Here is a 19,971-nt window from a genome sequence, read left to right as displayed (position 1 = left end):
ATTTTGGATATTTTGAGGACTGATGGTAGCTTCTAGAAAAAAAATTAGGAAAACAGTTGACCCTAAAGGCCATCCATGCAACTTCCCGCTACTTTCGCAATTAAGCGCTCATAATTGCACGTTTTACGTTTTTGAGCTCTTTGAGCTGAAAAATATAATTTCCGTGTAGAATTGAGCTCTTCAAGCTCAAAAGTCTGATAGAAGTTTAATAAAACACTATTTTTGGAATTTTCAAACCGCAATAACTTTAAAATGAATGAAGCGATTTCCACGCGATTAGCGGCATTTAACGCAGTTTTTCCAATTCTATAATACATTTTTAAACACAAATTGATCAGACCCTAAGTTTCGGTGTAATTTGAAAAAAAAAACTTTTTTTCGATTTCTTTCGTCAACGATAACTCACGAACAAATTAACCGATTTGACCAGATTGATGGCGATCGACGTGGTTTTTTAATTTTAAAAGCTGATTAGTTTTTAGAATTGATTGGTCAAGCCATTTCAAAGTTATTAAAAAAAAACCACATTTGGAAAAATTTTTTTTTGGAGTTTTTTTAAGATCTCTCAAAATTTATTGGTCCGAATCGATCCAACTTGTATTCAAAATCTAAGTTCAGTCAAACCCTTTCGAATGGCACCAACTGCGATCAAGTCGGTCTAGCCGTTCAAAAGTTATGAGAGGTTAACATACATCCACACACACACACACACACACATACATACATACAAACGTACAGACACCATCACGGGAATAGTCAGGGAAGCTTCCTAAGACCTCAAAATGTCGAGATCTGATGAAAACTAGATTTTCGAAAAACAGGGTAAAAACAATAACTTCCCGATTTTTGATAATTTTCAATTTTCTTAGCGGGGGGTTATCGTTGATAGAAGTTTAATAGAACAGTACTTTTTGAATTTTCAAACTGCAATAATTTCTGAATGAATGAATCGATTTTCACGCGGTTAGCAGTAACCCACGCTGATTTTCAGAATTTATGATATACTTTTAAACACAAATTGATCGAACCGAAAATTTCAGAGAAATTTGAGAAATTCACTTTTTCCGAATTATTTCGACACCGATAACTCACGAACTAATCAACCGATTTTCACGTTCTTGATGTCGATCGACGTGATTTTTCAGACTCTCATAATTATTTTATTTCGTCGAAAACGATCCAAAGAGAAATGCCGAAGTTATGTGAAAAAAACACTTTTTCGAAATTTTTCGTTTCCGAGAACTCTCGAATGAATCAACCAATTTTGACGGGACTGGTGGCAATCGACGTGGTTATTTAAATTCAAGAGCTGATTAGTTTTTAGAATTGATCGGCGAAGCCGTTTAGAAGTTATTCCAAAAAAACGATTTTTTGAAAATTTTATTTTTGAGATTTCTCAAAATCTAGCGAGCCGAATCGATTCAAATTTTCACGAAATTTAATAGCGATTATACTCTTTGGATCGCCACCTATTTTGATCCGATCGGCCGAGCCGTTTAAAAGTTATAAGAGGTTTACATACATCCACACACACATACACACACACACACACACACACACACACACACACACACACACACACACATACATACATACAGCCGCACGGACACCATCGCAGGAAGAGTCAGGGAAGCTTCCTGTGACCTTAAAACGTCGAGATTTGATGAAAACTCAATTTTCGCAAAACGGGGTAAAACCAATAACTTCCCCTTCCCGTCCCGATTTTTGAAAATTTTCAATTTTCTTATCGGGAAGTTGAAAATAAAAACCATTTTTCATGCTAATATTCACTCTATTTATGTATTTTATTTTTAAATCTTGATTCTTCTCGCTTATAGATATTTTTTCTTTTCGTATTAGAAACTCAATTCTGAATCACAAGTTAAATCTTAAGATATTAATTAATATCGACTAAAATATTATAAACATTGCACACTTATAACATATAAAACAGATTTCAGTTGGTTAATTATGAATAAATAACAACAAACATTTGAAAGGTATATTTAAAAAAATTTACAATCACATTTCATCAGTCTTCCTCACTATCATCTTCAATCATAGGTGAAACATTTTCTGTATCAAATAATTTGCTGAGTATTTCAGCAGACCTCAGAATCATTGTCAAATATCTTCCGTGTGACAAATAATAAACAATAGCAGCCACGTGAGAGAAACATCCAATTGTACTAACAAGAAAACTCTCTCCGGTGTCCCCCTCCGATTTTGATGAAACTGAGATATGTTATTCTCCGTCGAAATCTAAGAGACACGTATTTTTTTTTATCTGCGGAAAAACATTTCTAGGGGGTGAAACTACCCCTCAAAAGTTAGCCTCCAAAGGGGTGTTTTTCAAGTTTCGCATACTTGCAGTTTAAATAATCGAATGGGACCAATTGCATAATTTTCAGGGTGGAAAATCATTAAAAATGCTTTTGGTTTTATAATAAAACAATGGATAGAACAAAAGTTATGAAGGTTGAAAATCACAAAACTTTTATAAAAAAAAAACTATTCGATGGATTTCAACGAAACCAATGGCAATCGGAAGAGGAAAAAAAAGTAGAGAATACGTCTTTCGGGGTTTTTCCGAAAAATTAAGTTTAGGGGGTGAACATCCCTTAAGCATATCTACAGTGACCACCAAGAAAATATCGTTTTATATATTAATTTTGATATGAATTCATCAATAATAATTTTTTCGTACATTTCTAGCATTTAGAAAATAATAATAATATTATATCTTAATATTTTACTTACTTGGTTACTTCGCATCCCAAACTTTATTTTGTGTATCGGGACATCAAATATTACAAATGTCATTTAATGTGAATCTGCTTTGGAAAAAAAAAAAAAAAAGAAAAAATGCTTATAATGATTTATTATAATCATAATAATCATTCATCGTTATCTCATACAAAAAAAGAGATAATTATATTTTTAGTATATATGAGTCAGTAATGTGAAAAACAACATAGTATAAATAAATGTATCATTTCGAGATTAGTTTAGTTACTGCGATGTACTTCATCTTTTATAATTCAATATTATAATCGTGTTTTTTTTTTTTTTTTTTTAATAAGTGTGTAATAAGTGAAAGTCAATCCTATAAATGTTATAAGACTACTCTTAACAACATTTCAAGTCATGAACATTCCAGAATCGCCAGTAAATGACGAAGAAATACAAATCAAAGAAAGTTTTGAAAATATTTTACTCAATGCTATGAACGAATACTCCGGAGTCGAAATGGTCGAAGAAAGTTCTTTGCATTTCCAAGAACCGTATAAAGATTGGACGATGGAAGTCGTGGAAGATAAAGAGTGGGCAAATGCACTAGTTGATCAAGAAACACCTATCGACGAATGCACTAAGGATGTTGAAGATTTATCTTATGAATATAAATTGAAAGCCGTCGAGTACTGGCGTAGTGGCAAAAAAAGAAATTTAAGTTTAGACAGTGTTAGACAAAAATTTAAAAAGGTACAATCTGTGCGACAGTTACGAAGATGGGCTCATACTTTAAATCAGGGAGGGACTTATAAGGAAAAATTAGCAAGAATTTGTGAATATACATTACAAAATTTCAAAGCAGCTATAGATGCAGGTTTAATCGTACATGATTGTGACATAAAAAGATGGGCCTTACAAGCTCAAAAAGAAATTAGTGCGGAAGATTTCCGTTTTAAAGCATCAACAAAGTGGAACGCGTCATTCAAAAGAGCACATCGCATCGTATCAAGAAAAATAAATAAGTTTATCACGTCCAAAACCATTGAAGATAGTAAATCATTAAAACAGCAAACTGAGGAATTCGTCAATAATGTAAAACAAAAAATTAAAATTTATGAATTAGCAAACGTATATAATTCAGATCAAAGTGGTTTTCAGTTGGAAATGCATTCCGGTCGAACTTTAGCTGTTGAAGGAGAGAAGCAAGTAGAATGTCTTGTACAATCTGTTACTTCTACTACTCATAGTTACACAGTTCAACCAACTGTATCCGCTAATGGAAAGCTTTTATCCCCACTTTTTTTGGTTCTAAAAGAACCAAGTGGTAAATTTGGACTAATAGTTGAAACAACACTTTTTAGACCTCCTAATGTATACATAGAAGCATTAAAATCAGGAAAACTTACATCAGGTACGAATTATTCTTTATTTTTTTTTTCTGGTTTGCGCATAAGTTATTGTTGATACAAATAGTTCATATTTTTTAATTTTCAGATCATTTCAAAATTTGGTTGGAGAGGGTGTTTTTTCCAAATGTGGGCCCAAAATCTTTATTACTAATTGACTCATGGACTGGGCATTGTCCTCAAGTTGTACAAAGCGTTAAACCAACAAATAAAGATACTGAAATAATGATCTTACCAAAAGGTACAACTGGGAAAATTCAACCGCTTGATGTTTTTGGATTCCGAGTATGGAAAAATTTTGTTCGATATTTTTCGGATCGTACAGTTTTGATGAATTTGGACATAAACTTGCATTTACGAAATAACATTATAAAATTACAATCACTTACACATATCCAATTGTCATCTCCTCGGTACATAAATTTATTCAAGTACTCGTGGTACAAAAGTGGCTACACAGAAGTAAAACCAGATGAGTTCGAAAATCCTGTGGATTTTGCATTTCACGGATCATGCAATTCTCATTGTGAGGTTCCTGGTTGTCAAAATATAGCAATTATCCGCTGTTCATGGTGCAAAAAGTCGTTGTGTTTTCAACATTTTTTTATGAACATCACGATTGCAAAACATATATTGAATAGATCTGCATATGACAAAATGATGAATTTAAGTATTAAATTTCATAAACATCAGAAATATTAAATATTTTTGTAAAAATCATTTGTAAATTATTTTTAAATTTAATTTGATTATAGTAAAAGCATATATTGTAAGCATTTTTCTTTTTTCTTTTTTTTCGAAAACAGATTCACATTACATGACATTTATAATATTTGATGTCCCGATACACAAAATAAAGTTTGGGATGAGAAGTAAACAAGTAAGTAAAATATTAAGATATAATATTATTATTATTTTCTAAATGCTAGAAATGTACGAACAAATTATTATTGATGAATTCATATCGAAATTAATATAAAAAACGATATTTTCTTGGTGGTCAATGTAGATATGCTTAAGGGATGTTCACCCCCTAAACTTAATTTTTCGGAAAAACTCCGAAAGACGTATTCTCTACTTTTTTTTCCTCTTCCGATTGCCGTTGGTTTCATTGAAATCCATCGAATAGTTTTTTTTTTATAAAAGTTTTGTGATTTTCAACCCTCATAACTTTTGTTCTATCCATTGTTTTATTATAAAACCAAAAGCATTTTTCATGATTTTCCACCCTGAAAATTATGCAATTGGTTCCATTCGATTATTTAAACTGCAAGTATGCGAAACTTGAAAAACACCCCTTTGGAGGCTAAACTTTGAGGGGTAATTTCACCCCCTAGAAATGTTTTTCCGCAGATAAAAAAAATACGTGTCTCTTAGATTTCGACGGAGAATAACATATCTCAGTTTCATCAAAATCGGACGGGAACACCGGAGAGAGTTTCCTTGTAAGACAAAAGACCATTTGCACACTCATAACTATGCCTCAATATGCTTTTGGAACCATTAGCGTTTTTATTATACTCAATAAAACGTCTATAAACCTTTTTATTGAACTTGAGCTTTGAGTATGTTTGACTGATCTTTAACGTATTGAATAGTAAGATTACCTGTTTAATCAAGCATTTCTGCTAAATACGACACAGCCTGCTTCAATTGGTAGGAACAAGTGAAAAAGATTCGTAGATCCTTTTCCGTAATTTCTGGAAAGTCTTCTAAAACTGCAGATGAAATCTTTTGTGTCAGAAATAGTTTACTTTGCTCATACATGAGGCACCATCTATTAGACGTTTAAAGTAATTACTAAGCCTCTAGAGTAGTCTCTTACATTGTGACATACTCACTCTTGACTATAGCTCTGTACCGATCACACGTACATTTAGAAGTTCTGTGTACAAGACATAATAAAGCTGCAACTACATATAGACGTATATAATAAAAGTGTTATATTATTACTAGAATAGCCATCCTTCCTATTTTCCACAAATTATTATAATAGTCCTTCAGGTTAAGGACCCATCACGCATAGGACGTGTTTTCTTATCTCGAAAGGGATAAGAAAAAGGATCGGCTTTGTGTAGTGCAACGAATTGTGCATAAAGAGTTTTTTTTTTTAAAGGCTTAAGCTTTTTAAAATTTGAAGAAAATCGAATAAACTGGTGTTTTTGATTTTTTATCCTAAGAAGTGCATTTTGGATGCTAAATTTAGATGAAATTAAAACTAAGAGAAATTAAAATTTAGAAGATTTTTAATTTAAAAGGAGTCGAAATTTTAGAAGAAAATAAATTTAGATGAAATTAAATTTAAAGGAAATTAAAATTTAGAAGATTTGTAATTTAAAAGAAGTTGAAATTTTAGGAGAAATTAAATTTAGATGGAATTAAATTTAAAAGAAATTAAAATTTAGAAGATTTTTAATTTAAAAGAAGTTGAAATTTTAGAAGAAAATAAATTTAGATGAAATTAAATTTAAAATAAATTAAAATCTAGAAGATTTTTAATTTAAAAGAAGTTAAAATTTTAGAAGAAAATAAATTTAGATGAAAATTAAATTTAATAGAAATTAAATTTTAGAAGAATTTTAATTTAAAAGAAGTTAAAATTAAAAAAAAAAAAAATAATAATAAATCTAGATGAAATTGATTTTAGAAGAAATAAAAAAAAAAAATTATTTTTCTTTGTTGCTTGAGAAAAATTATTTAAAAAAAAAATAATAAATCTAGATGAAATTGATTTTAGAAGAAATTAAAAAAAATTATTTTTCTTTATTGCTTGAGAAAAATTATTTAAAAAAAAAAAAAAATTTTTGACTGTTGTATATGTTACACTAAGTCAAGTTTAAACTTGTTGAAGCCACCCGGCTCGAGTAATATTATATAGCTATACACATTGTGTTAGTTGTATATATCATAGAACAAAAGCGCGCGTGTCGCGTACAAGTTAGACGGTTTACGACTCTCAGATTCTGAGAATCGGATATCGATGTATATATTTTAGACCAAAAATAATATTGCTCTCAAGAAAATAAATAGAGCAATACAGTTGAAGTAGTTGACTTGTTTAAGATATAGTTGGTTTTCTAAGATAATAATTATAGTTTAAAATTATAATTATTTTAAGATAAGAAGGAAATTTTATCAGTTTAAACTTGAAATAAATATTTACCGAAATAAATATTTATAAACTATATTTCGACATTAAATTTAGTTATTACGTAGTCTTCTTAAAAGACTGCAAATATATAAATAAAAATAATAACTAATTTAATAGTAGGTAAACAGGCGGGTGCTACTCAGTCGGTAAAACAGATTTGTGGGTTCGTGTCCATGCTAAGTTACCGACCGTAGATATGGGTGACCTGTTTTACTGGCCTGTTTTTGCCGACGCGGATATGGTGGAGGTTGTAGGTGGCGCTGGTGGCGAGTTCTGCCGCCATTTTTTAAATCTATCCGCCATTTTGAATCTGCCATCTGGTGGCTGCTATCCGTCATTTTAAATCCGTCATCTGGTGGCTGCTATCCGCCATTTTAAATCCGTCATCTGGTGGCTGCTATCCGCCATCTGCTATCTGAAATCCGCCATCTGGTGGCTGCTATCTGCTATCTGGTGGCTGCTATCCGCCATTTTGAATTGTGAATTTGCTATCTGAAATTGGTCATCTGGTGGCTGCTATCCGCCATCTGGTGGCTGCTATTCGCCATCTGGTGGCCGATATTTTGAATTTAAATCCGCCATTTTGAACCTTACTATCCGCCATTTTCCTGCCATTTTTTAAATCTTACTATCCACCATTTTCCCGCCATTTTGAATTTGAATCTGCTATTTTGAGGTTAGAAAAAAGCATCCTCAACTATTAACCTGCTTTCGGCTCGGCCATAACAGATCAATAGTTCAGGATTACGCATTTGTAGTATGATATATCCATGTTTTATATATTCAAAATGAAGTTATGACAGCTACCTGTGAGAAGGATTTTACGTAGCACCATCTGGTGGTAGTTTGTATTACTTCTAGCTGCGTAGTGATTGACATCATCAGACAGGTCTGAGCCTGTTCAAGGTCACGTAACTGCGCAGTTTTCTTTGTTCTATTTCTAACTGCGTAGAAGATGACGTCATCAAACAGGTTTAGACCTGTTTTGTGAAAAGGGTGGGGGAAATTTCCACGAATCAGATGACTCATACCATTCTAGAATCTGCTAACTGCGTAGTAGATGACGTCATCAGACAGGTTTGAACCTGTTCAAGGTCGTGTAACTGCGCAGTTTTTTTGTTCTATTTCTAACTGCGCATTAGATGACGTCATCAAACCGGTTTTATGGTAGAGGAGTGGGGGTAACTGCGCAGTATTTTCTGCCTATATAAGCAGCTCGCCGAGAGCGTACTTCACAGAACGAAGTACACGTCTCCAGTGAAACATTTCTCGTGATTAAAAAGTATTCAGTGTTATATAAAATATAGTGAAGTTCAGTGTTGTGAAGTGCGCGAGTATAGTCCAGTATGCAAAAACTATTGTGTGCATAAACTGTAGTCCAGTTTGCTAAAAACTTTCGTTCGTATATAGTCTCGTATAAATTCAGTGTGTATATAACCTATAAACAGTCTACATAACCTATAAACAGTGTACATAACCTACAATATTGTGTAAATAGACAGTAGTGAAGTACATATCTTTCCAAAATGGCTCAACATAACCTCATAGAGGCTCTAAAAGACTTGGTAGATACTATTGCTACCTCATATGCTGATCTGCCGGGAGAGCAGCTTACTGATGAACATCGTCAAAGGTGTTCACGAGTGTGCAACGATACCGTTGAGTACTTCAACACAATATTACTGGATCCTGAGACAACAATTCAAGTGAGACGAAGTGTTCAAGCACACATCAACCAACTCAACTGGTTAGCCGATCAGTTCTCCAGACTCGGTAACCAAGTAGTTGGTGGAGATCTCAACCAAGGAGTCAAATGGCAGGACTTGGAGAATGCTTTTGCTGGTAACATCCAGACTGGGTGTGTCATCAACCAACGTCACAAAGATCCAGCATCATTTCTCCAAGCCTCACGGGACATCGTCATCAACAAGGTGCAGAGTGTCTTGAGAGATCTGGTAGGGTTGAAAGTGAATGTGGAATTCTTCTGCACATTCCGAAAACCACATGAAGATGTAAAAGAGCGAAAGTCTTTTGTTACCAAAAGCCGTGAGATTCTCCCTGCCACATCTCTTCAGGATTGGTACAGTGAACATGTTTACGACAAATTACTTCAAAAAATTGAAGATTTTGAACATGAGGGTTCCGGATGGAGTCTACTTGGACCGAACAGCTTGATGGTGACCATGTCAAGATTCGCATCAACTCAAGTTGGAAACTCCACCTTCGTCAGATTACCGAGGGATAATATCAGAAAGAATGCGGTAACGAATATCCAAAACAATGATGAGTTTTGCTTCCTGTGGTGCGTCAACGCTGCCTTGCATCCACCAGTATTAGTTCCGGAAAGCCCTACAAGATATCGACACTTTAGCGTCAGATTGAACTATGAAGGTATTCAATTTCCAATTAAACTTAATGATGTACCAAAATTCGAAAAAATGAATGATCTTAGCATTAATGTATATGGCATAGATTCTGAATTCACGGGTAAAAAGTCTGAAAAAAGTACTATTATCCCATTATATTTAAGTAACTTCGAGTCAGAAATACCGACGATTCATTTATTGATGATTAAAAAAAGTGTAAATTATATCGATAATTTAGATAATATTGAGTCAGTCTATCACTTTGCATGGATACATAATCTTTCTGCATTAATTAGAAGTCAAATATCTCTAGGTAAACATAAATTGTACTTTTGTGATCGTTGTTTGAATCATTTTAAACTTCAAAAATGTTATTTAGAGCACCGAGTAGATTGTTTTAAATCTAACAAAGTCCGCATGGAATTTCCTAGTGAAAAAAATAAAATTTTGAAATTCAAAGATTTTAAGTCCAAAGATACTGTACCGTTTGTAGTTTACGCGGATCTAGAATGCACACTCGAACCTCCGGGAGATGATGAAAAGATAGTTCATAAACATGTTCCACACAGTATTGCTTACTATGTACATTGTAGTTATGATAACACACTCTCCAAATTTGAATTAAACCGTTCTCCTGATTGCATCAACTGGTTTGTTAAACAATTAGAGTCATTAGCTCTAGACTTTGAACAAATTCTAAAGAACCCTATTAAAATGAAACCCTTAACGAAAGAGCAACAAAATAGACACAACCAGGCAACTGTGTATCATATTTGCGAGAAACCAATCACTTCTACGATAGATAAAGTCTATGATCATTGTCACTTTACCGGTAACTACAGAGATGCTGCTCATAAATCATGTAATGTTAATTATCAGAAATCTACCATTATCCCAGTAGTCTTTCATAATTTATCCGGCTATGACTCACACTTTATAATTAAATCCTTAGCTACAGTATTTGAAGGTGAAATTTCATTGTTACCAATCAATAAAGAGCGTTACATTTCTTTTACAAAATCAGTTAATAATAATACTTCAGTCTCTTTCAGATTTATTGATTCATTCAGATTCATGACTTCCAGCTTAGAGAAATTAGCTTCATACCTCGATGACAAAGACAAACAGATTACGCGACTACACTACCCTGACCCTGATAAATTCAAATTAGCAACACGTAAGGGTGTATTCCCGTATGAGTACATTGACAGTATTGACAGACTAGATGAGAAACAGTTACCTGACCAGGATTCATTTTATTCAAAATTAACAAACTCAACTATTTCTGATGATGATTATGCTTTTGCTCAAGTAGTTTGGAATGAATTTAATATTAACACACTTGGAGAGTACTCGGACTTATACTTGAAGACTGATGTCCTTCTCTTGGCTGATGTCTTTGAAAACTTTAGACGTACAGCACCATACAGCACCAGGCCTTTCGAACTCAGCAATGTTAAAGCATACTGGTGTAGAACTTGAATTATTTACGGATCCTGAGATGCTTCTTTTCATTGAAAAGGGTGTACGTGGTGGGGTATCGATGTGTGCTAATAGACATGCTGAAGCTAACAACCGGTACATGGGTAAAGATTTTGATTCAAACAACCCTGAAACATACCTGATGTATTACGATGTAAATAATTTATATGGTGCTGGGATGAGTATGTCTTTACCCAAGGGTAAATTTGAATGGGTTGAAAATGTAGACAACGTAGATCAGTTTTTCAACGATGATGAGAGTGTAGGCTTCATTCTTGAAGTAGATCTACACTATCCTGAGAATTTACATGACCTACACAAAGATCTACCTTTATGCCCAGAACATTTTATACCACCTGGTAGCAAGCAACAAAAGCTAACGACAACTCTGTATGATAAAAGCAACTATGTAATTCATTATAAAAATTTAAAACAATGTTTAGATTTAGGTTTAGTTCTTAAGAAAATACATCGAGTCTTGAAATTTGAACAATTAGACTGGCTCAAGTCATATATCGATAAAAATACTGCGTGTCGAAAGCTTGCAAAAAATGAATTTGAAAAAAACTTTTACAAATTAATGAATAACGCAGTTTTTGGAAAGACGATGGAGAATGTAAGGAAGTACAAAGATATATATTTGAGAACTAAGTGGCAAGGCCGATGTATCCGATTTAATATGTAGGCCAAACTTCCACAGCCTTACAATTTTCGATGAGGATATGGTTATAGTTGAACTTAAAAAAGCTAGAGTTTGCTTCAACAAACCAATATATGTAGGTTTTAGCATATTAGATTTATCTAAAATTTATTTTTATGACTTTCACTACAATTATGTGTTAAAAAATTATGTAAAAACCTCAAAATTATTGTACACCGACACAGATAGTCTAATTTACTAATTTAATGTACCCAACATCTATGAAGACATCAAACGTGATATTTCAAGGTTTGATACCTCCGACTACCCGCCCGACAATGTCTTCAACATGCCTCTTGTCAATAAAAAGGTTCTGGGACTCATGAAGGATGAGAACAATGGAAAAATCATGTCCGAGTTTGTGGGTCTCAGAGCCAAATTATATGCCTTCGAAATCCATGATTCTGAGAAAGAAAAAGACAGGATAAAGAAACGGGCAAAGGGTATCGGAGGATCAGCCTTGAAGACCATCACGTTTGATGATTTCAAAAGATGTCTTTTTGAAAATGTGCTCTTGAAGAAAGAGCAGTACATGATCAAAAGCAAAAAACATCAAGTACATACAATAAAGCAAGAGAAACTTGCTCTCAGTTGGGCTGACGACAAACGTCAACTCATTGAGGCAAGCACAGATACTGTACCTTGGGGTTATAAAGGCTCTTTAGATTTTAAGAAACGAAAACTTGTAGAAGATAACGATGAAAATAATAATAAAAGACAAAAAAATTTGTAATATTAAATAAAACAATGTAAATATAGTTTTAAGGATTTATGTATTAAGGTTTTGTAAATAAAAACAATGTAAATATAATTTGTGTTTTACATATCAGATTTATTGATCCAACTATTATGTTTAGTATCAAAACCTAGCCATTTAACATAGTATTTATTTCCATGTTTCTTAATTACTTTTTCAACGAGATATACATCTAGATATTTGACTTTGCTGAGTTCTTCGTTGTAAAATCCGCCTTCGATTGGTTGATCCTGATAGTCCACAAGCTTGTACGTTGTTGGATTCGTATTCTGCACCGACTTGATTGTGAAGATTTCTGTTGTCCAGTTTGGCGTGTATCCTTTATCAAAAACATGCTTGTACTTGCTGATTCAGACTTTGTCTCCAACTTTGAACTTCTGCTTCTGCTTCGATTTGGTTTTCAGTGGTTGATATATATTTTCCAATAGTTGTTTCTCCTTAGCAGCGGTCACATCAGCAGGTTTCATTTTGATGGTACTGTGTTTGGTGTTGTTGTAAGTATTCACCAAGTCATCAAGTATATCGGTCCACTTGTAGCTACCGCGAGCTGTAAACTCTCGCCACATTTTAGTCTTAAGCGTTCTATTGAAACGTTCACATATGGATGCTTTGAGATTGCTGAATGTTGAATACAGATTTATCTTGTGCTGCTTCATCAGATCTTTGAATTCTTTGTTGTAAAACTCTTTACCCTGATCAACATGGAGATTCTTAGGGATACGACCTTGCTGGAGTACAGACTTCATAGCACTAGTGACATCTACACCACTTTTAGACTTAATTGGAACTGCCCAGGCATACTTTGAAAATATATCTATGATTGTAAGCAGATACTTGTATCCTTTATTAACTGTTGCATATGGAATCATCTCAACCAAGTCAGCTTGCCAAGTCTCATCAAGACCTCGGATATCAACATGACGACGTTTATAGTTTCTACGAGCTGGTTTGTGAAGCTCTTCAGCTATCACTACCTTTTTGTCGTTCATTGAGTTTCTCAGTGAGATATTTGATAGTATTCCGGTGAGAGGAAAGTACTGCTTTAACTTTCTCAATAGCCGTCTGCAAATTTATCACAGTAGCTGTCAGTGTTACTATTTCAGAGTGTAAATGTGAAATAATCTCTTTCTGTTCACTGTCTATACTTTTATTCAGTTCAGCTATCTGTCTCAGTACAAATTGCACTGTTGCTGCATCATATTCATTTGAAGGATTACCGAGATTGCACAACCTTTTATTCTCAATGTTATAGTTTCCATCAGAAGTTACATTAAAACCTCTACCAGCTGGTCCTCGTTAAACTGACTTGTCATTGTCCAGTGGACGTCCAAATATATCGATACTCATAGTTGTGAACACTTTGACTGTCGGTGTGTGAATGATGTAATTTTCTAGAAGCTTTTAATATATAACCCCAGCCTCCCTAAGCTCTTCAATAATTGACATAATTTCATTCGTGTGACTTGGATTTCCAGCAGCTTGAGATGCCATCAGTAGTCGCAAACAATCAACTAGTTCATTTGGATCATCCCAGTAAACATAGTCCATTGGTAATCTCTGTTTTCTTGCAATCATATATTTTGGTAACCCTTTACTGAACTTGGTGATGAAATCAGCAATGTATTTATTGAACTTGATTGTTGTGTCTTCATAAATGGTACGATTTGGATCATAATTTTTCCTATGAGTGTTGGTATGTTGAATTATATCCAAGTACTTGTTCTCATCGTCTGGGGTGATGAGTGCATCATCTGGTGATTTTCTAAATAATAATTCCAGCAACCCAGGAGTTATTGGATAATTTCTTTCTTTGACACTTATTGTATCATTTGCAAATGAAATAGGTGAATCACCCATATACATTTTACCATGCTTTCTGCGTACACCATATCTCATATCATTATCTCTGGTTTTTTACTTAAACGTTGTAAATAATTAGTGAGAAGAGAATTTTTACGAGTTGGAGTACTTGTTGATGGCGGTAGCTGAGTGATAGCATGTGCTGTATTGTCAAATGAACTTTCATCATCTGATATTAAACTGTTGTGGTCGTCTGGATCAACATATAAAGATTTTTCAACGTGCTGGTTTTCAACCTCTTCTTTTTTAATATTTTCTTCTTTCAGCTTTGAACTTTCAACTATACTCTGGAGTGGTGTTACAATAGGCTTGAACATTTCCTCCATGGCTTTTTCAGCTGTATCTTTGCCCAACTTCAACATCCTGTGCTTTCGTCGGATGGCTTCGCTGGCTTGAGATATCTGATGCAGAATATCCTTCTGCTTTGAAATTTCTTCAGGCTTCATGTTAACAGGTTAAAGTCTACAGCATGTATGACTATCTCACTCTAAAGTACCTCAATTTATACTAATGAAGCAGTCGAATCCTTTCCGATACCTGCCGTTGTTCAATTCGCTGTCTTTATCTATTACCACAAAGCCATATTTATTCCAACATGCCGAGCATAAATCTCTGAATGAGTTGTATGGCATGTCTGTGTTGACATGATCATTATAAATATGCTTCAGATTCATTTCATCTTGACGGAACAAAACGAGAAAGTTTGCATTATCTCTAATCAGGTGCTTGGGTATTCGCGTATAAGTTTGACAGAGATAGAAGCTATCAACATCCTTGTGTCGGCCCATGCAGAAAAAAGCCTTGATGTGATCCTGTTTTTCACAAGCAACATCGTCAAATATCATCAGGGAGTTAGGCTTAGCATCTTCAGGCTTGATTACAGCTTCATGTTCACTGAATGTGAAGAATCCAATACCATCAATCTGTTTAAGCAGTGTCTCCAGAAACTGATACTTTGGTTGGTTAAGAGACTTTGAGTAAAGATATATATTCTCAAACCTCAAACCATTTGGATGTACAATAAGAGACAGCAGAGCATTCGTCTTTCCACAGTTTGATGGTCCGCAAAACACTGCACGGATACTGTTTGGAAGTAAAGCACCATGTCGTTTGAGTTTTTTTACACCGGTTCCTTGAACAATTTGATCAAAATTGATAACTGGCAACTGAGCTCTTGGTTTGTTGTCCATGACTGCTGATTAGATTCTGAACTCAAGGGGTATATATACAGGATTATATAGATTAGCAAGTCAGTCTTTGATATGACATGTCTGAGAGTAGACGTGGTAAAAGTTTGTTCAACAATATAATCAACAAGCTCCCACTTGAACTTCACATACCAGGTTATCAGTACTGTGGTCCGGGTACAAAGTTAGCCAAGAGGTTAGCTCGAGGTGATTCAGGTATAAATCCTTTGGACGCTGCGTGTAAGGAACACGATATAGCTTACTCAAAAAATCGTGAAAATTTGGAAGCCCGTCACGAAGCTGATAAAATTCTTGCTGAAAAAGCGTGGCAAAGATTTCAAGCGAGAGACGCTGCTATTGGTGAAAAAGCTGCTGCTTGGAGTGTAAATAAAATCATGAAGTTAAAGAGACGTTTCGGTATGGGTCTTAAAAAAGAAAAACCTATTACTAAGCTCAAGACAATTGAAATAAAAACAATGAACCGTAAGACAGTTGTGAAAAGAAAGACAACCGAGCGAAAAACGACAAAGCGTAAGATAACTAAACGTAAGGTGACCAAAAGAAAGACAGCCAAGCGCAAGACTTCCAAGAAGAAAGATGTTGCTCTAAGACAGATTGTTGATGGAGCTAAAAAGTCTATGCAACCTGGTGGAGATCCAGTTAAAACAGCCCTTGAAGGTGCCCGCAAGGCTATCAAGAAAGCTGGTGGGAAGAAAAATGTTCGATTGTCTCGTATTCTACCAGTTCCGTCAAAGATTGGAGGAGTACTTCCATTCTTGATTCCCCTGTTCGCAGGGTTATCAGCTGTTGGTGCTCTGACAGGTGGAGCTGCAGGTGTTGCAAAAGCTGTGAACGATGCTAGCGCAGCTAAAAATCAACTTGTAGAAAAGAAACGTCACAATTTGAAGATAGAGGATATAGCTGTAGGTAGAGGATTATACCTCAAACCTTATCGCAATGGTATGGGACTTTATCTGAAACCATACCCAGTGGGAGCTGGTTGCAAGAAGTCAAAAAACCAGTAGAGCTACCACATCGAGCACTGACTAACATTGATTTATTAAAATATGCCAAGCTACTTAAAATTCCAAATTTTCGTGGAGTTTTCATGAGAAATGATTTACCAAAATCTGGACCGAAGATAAATGAATCAGCAATAATAAATTTGGATGATAAACTTGGACCTGGAACTCACTGGGTTGTATACAAGAAGAATCATAATCAAGTAATTTACTTTGACAGTTTTGGTAATCTACAACCCCCACAAGACTTAATGAAATAATTTGATGTTGGTAGCGTAAAGTACAATCATAAAAGATATCAAGACTTTGATACAATCATATGTGGACATTTGTGCTTAAAATTCCTAACTGGACAACTATAAATTGAAGTGACTCGGGACTATAAGCGTCAGTCATGACAGAGTCATTCACCTTGACACTATCCGGAAACTCCTCCATACTGGAGGCAAATTATTTTCCACCGATTGAGCTATCACAAACAAAAAATTATGTACTTGGACTTGTTAAGCTCCTGACATTCAATTCAATACCAAATATCGATGTTGATGCTAATAAATTTTATGTGTCATCAAAAAGATCCAAGAGAAGTACAATCAAGAGATTTCAAGAAATAACTATACCAACAGGGAGTTATGAAATTAAAGATATTGAAACTTATATAAACAAGACATTGCCTGAACTGAGTTTCACTTTAAAAGCAAACAACAATGAGTTGAAGAGTGAAATAAAATGTGATCAGTATATAAATTTTGAATCTAAAGATTCCATTGGACCATTATTTGGATTTACCAAACGTGTTCTTGAACCTAACACAACTTATAAATCTGATTTACCAGTCAAAATATTAAAAATCAACTCTCTGAGAGTCGAGTGCAATATAACTACTGGATCATACATCAATGGTGAGAAGAATCATACAATCCATGAATTATTCCCGAGGGTTCCAGCAGGATATAAAATAGTGGAAGTGCCAACAAACATCATTTACCTACCAGTCGCCGTACGAGCAATACACAACTTGAGGCTCCGCATTATTGATCAGGACGGGAGAATAGCAAATTTCCGTGGTGAGACTATAACGATAAGACTGCATATAAAAAGTCTGTAATGGGTATCGTATATGAGACAAAGACTGGTAATGGGTATAAAAGGATTGCAGCATGCCCAAAGATCATCAGTCATCATCAAGCTCTGAAAGTGTTAACACGTCAGAACGCAGACTTCCTAAAAAGTCTAGAACTAAAATTACGTGGAAAATTCATAAGATAAAAATAAGTTTTTGTTGTCGAGCTTGCGTAATACCATGGCGGAAATCTTAGATATAAAAAAATCAATTATTTTTGATGAGTCTATTGCACACTGTGAAGCTCATTCACACCTACCATACGCATCATCAACGTTCAACAACAGTAATGAAATCAGGATTGCTGTTCAGCATCAAGATCTGTGCTTGCTCCCAAGCAAGAGCACATTACATTTTTATGGAAGAATGAGGAAAGCTGATGGTACTGCTGTAAGTGCTACTACAAAGATGATCAACATGGCTGTCTGTCATATGTTTGAAGAGATACGTTATGAGTTGAATGGTGTAGAAATTGACAGATGTAAGAATATTGGCATTACCAGTGTTATGAAAGGATATGCTTCTCTGACTCCAGGACAGCAAAATATTCTGGAAAATGCTGGTTGGATTGTTAATGAAGATGATAACAAGTTGACCAATGCTAATGGCTACTTTGATGTCTCAGTACCGCTGAGTTTTATTCTCGGATTTGCTGAAGATTATCAACGAGTTATCGTGAATGCTAAGCATGAATTGATACTGATCAGATCAAATACTGATCAAAATGCTTATGTTGTTACCGCTGAGGATGAAAATGTTTCAATTATGATTCAAAAAATTGAGTGGATTGTACCATATATAACAATGTCTGACAAGCAAAAAATCGATGTGTTGAATTACATAACCTCTGATCCAGCTATCCCAATCAGTTTTCGGACTTGGGAATTGTATGAGTATCCACTGCTACCAGCTACAACCAATCACATTTGGGCAATTAAAACAACAAATCAACTCGAGAAACCTCGTTTTGTCATCATTGAATTTCAAACAGCAAGAAAAAATCAATCGAATCAAAATGCAAGCGAATTTGACCACTGTAACATAAGAGATATTAAGCTCATCTTGAACTCTCAGAGTTATCCATATGGAAATTTGAACCTCAACATTACGAATAATCAGTACGCCTTGATGTATGACATGTACACAAATTTTCAAAGTGCTTACTATGGAAAAGAAGCTGAACCACTATTGGCTAAGAAAGATTTTCTGAATAAAGCACCTCTGTATATAATTGACTGTTCCAAGCAGAACGAGTCAATCAAGTCTGGACCTGTGGATATACGTCTGGAATTTGAATCATCAGCACAGTTTCCAAATCAAACTACTGCTTACTGTCTAATAATTCATGACCGAATAGTAGAATACAATCCAATCAGCAGCACTGTAAGAAAACTTACTTAATGGTGCAGTTTGACCCCAAACCCACCATACATTACATGTATGGGTGGGACTTTGCATCCAGACAAGCGAGGAAAGGTCCATGGGAACAAGCAGCAAGAGATGGAGAACGATTTAGCCGACCAATACAAGAATTAAATAAAATTATTGAACCTGTACTAATTAATAAACTTAATGTAATTAAAAATAATAAATAAACTTAATGTAATTAAAAATAGTAAATAAAGAAAAAATTTTTTATAATTTTGTGTTTTTTAATTATAAACCTTACTATAATAAGTACAAAAATAAAAATTATTAAGTATAATAAGTTGATAACATATTAATCAAGATTCATATTAAAACATATCTCTCTTAAAATATCAACTTAAGATTTTTGATAATTTAAAAAAGTAAATTTATTATACATGGTTCCTGTATAGCGGAGATGTAGATTCTTGGCATCGATCAATTTTTTCATCTTCATGATCATGTGAGGGCTTCTGAGATACTTCTGATTAGCGACAGATGGTAAAAATGTTGAAAAATTGTCTTCTAAATCTATCTCTACATTAAGTCCATGATCTGTCATCACCACTCTGATACCTGTTAGCTGGTATATTTTCCCAACCTCAAGTTCACACATCCTCTTGAACATCAACGGGCTTGGGGTTTTGTCTTGAGTATTGACTCGCTTGAACGTTGTCGATCGAATAAGTTCATACATGGTGTCAGTAACATGATATTTACGGTGAGGTGCCATGATTGGGATTCCGTCAGCAGATTTCAACACCAGATTTCAGTAGC

The 19,971-nt window shown here is 34.3% G+C and overlaps 1 protein-coding gene across 4 annotated transcripts in view; it reads right to left on the bottom strand.

The window, feature by feature from the left end:
* LOC123266732 overlaps nucleotides 1-19,971 on the bottom strand; it is a 751,444-nt gene that overhangs the window by 497,074 nt on the left and 234,399 nt on the right. The window lies entirely within an intron of this gene.

The sequence above is a fragment of the Cotesia glomerata genome, linkage group LG6 (genome assembly GCF_020080835.1).
Source record: "Cotesia glomerata isolate CgM1 linkage group LG6, MPM_Cglom_v2.3, whole genome shotgun sequence".
Classification (NCBI taxonomy): Eukaryota; Metazoa; Arthropoda; class Insecta; order Hymenoptera; family Braconidae; genus Cotesia; species Cotesia glomerata.
Note: the sequence above shows the minus strand (reverse complement) of the source record. Positions and strands in the feature narration are given on the sequence as shown.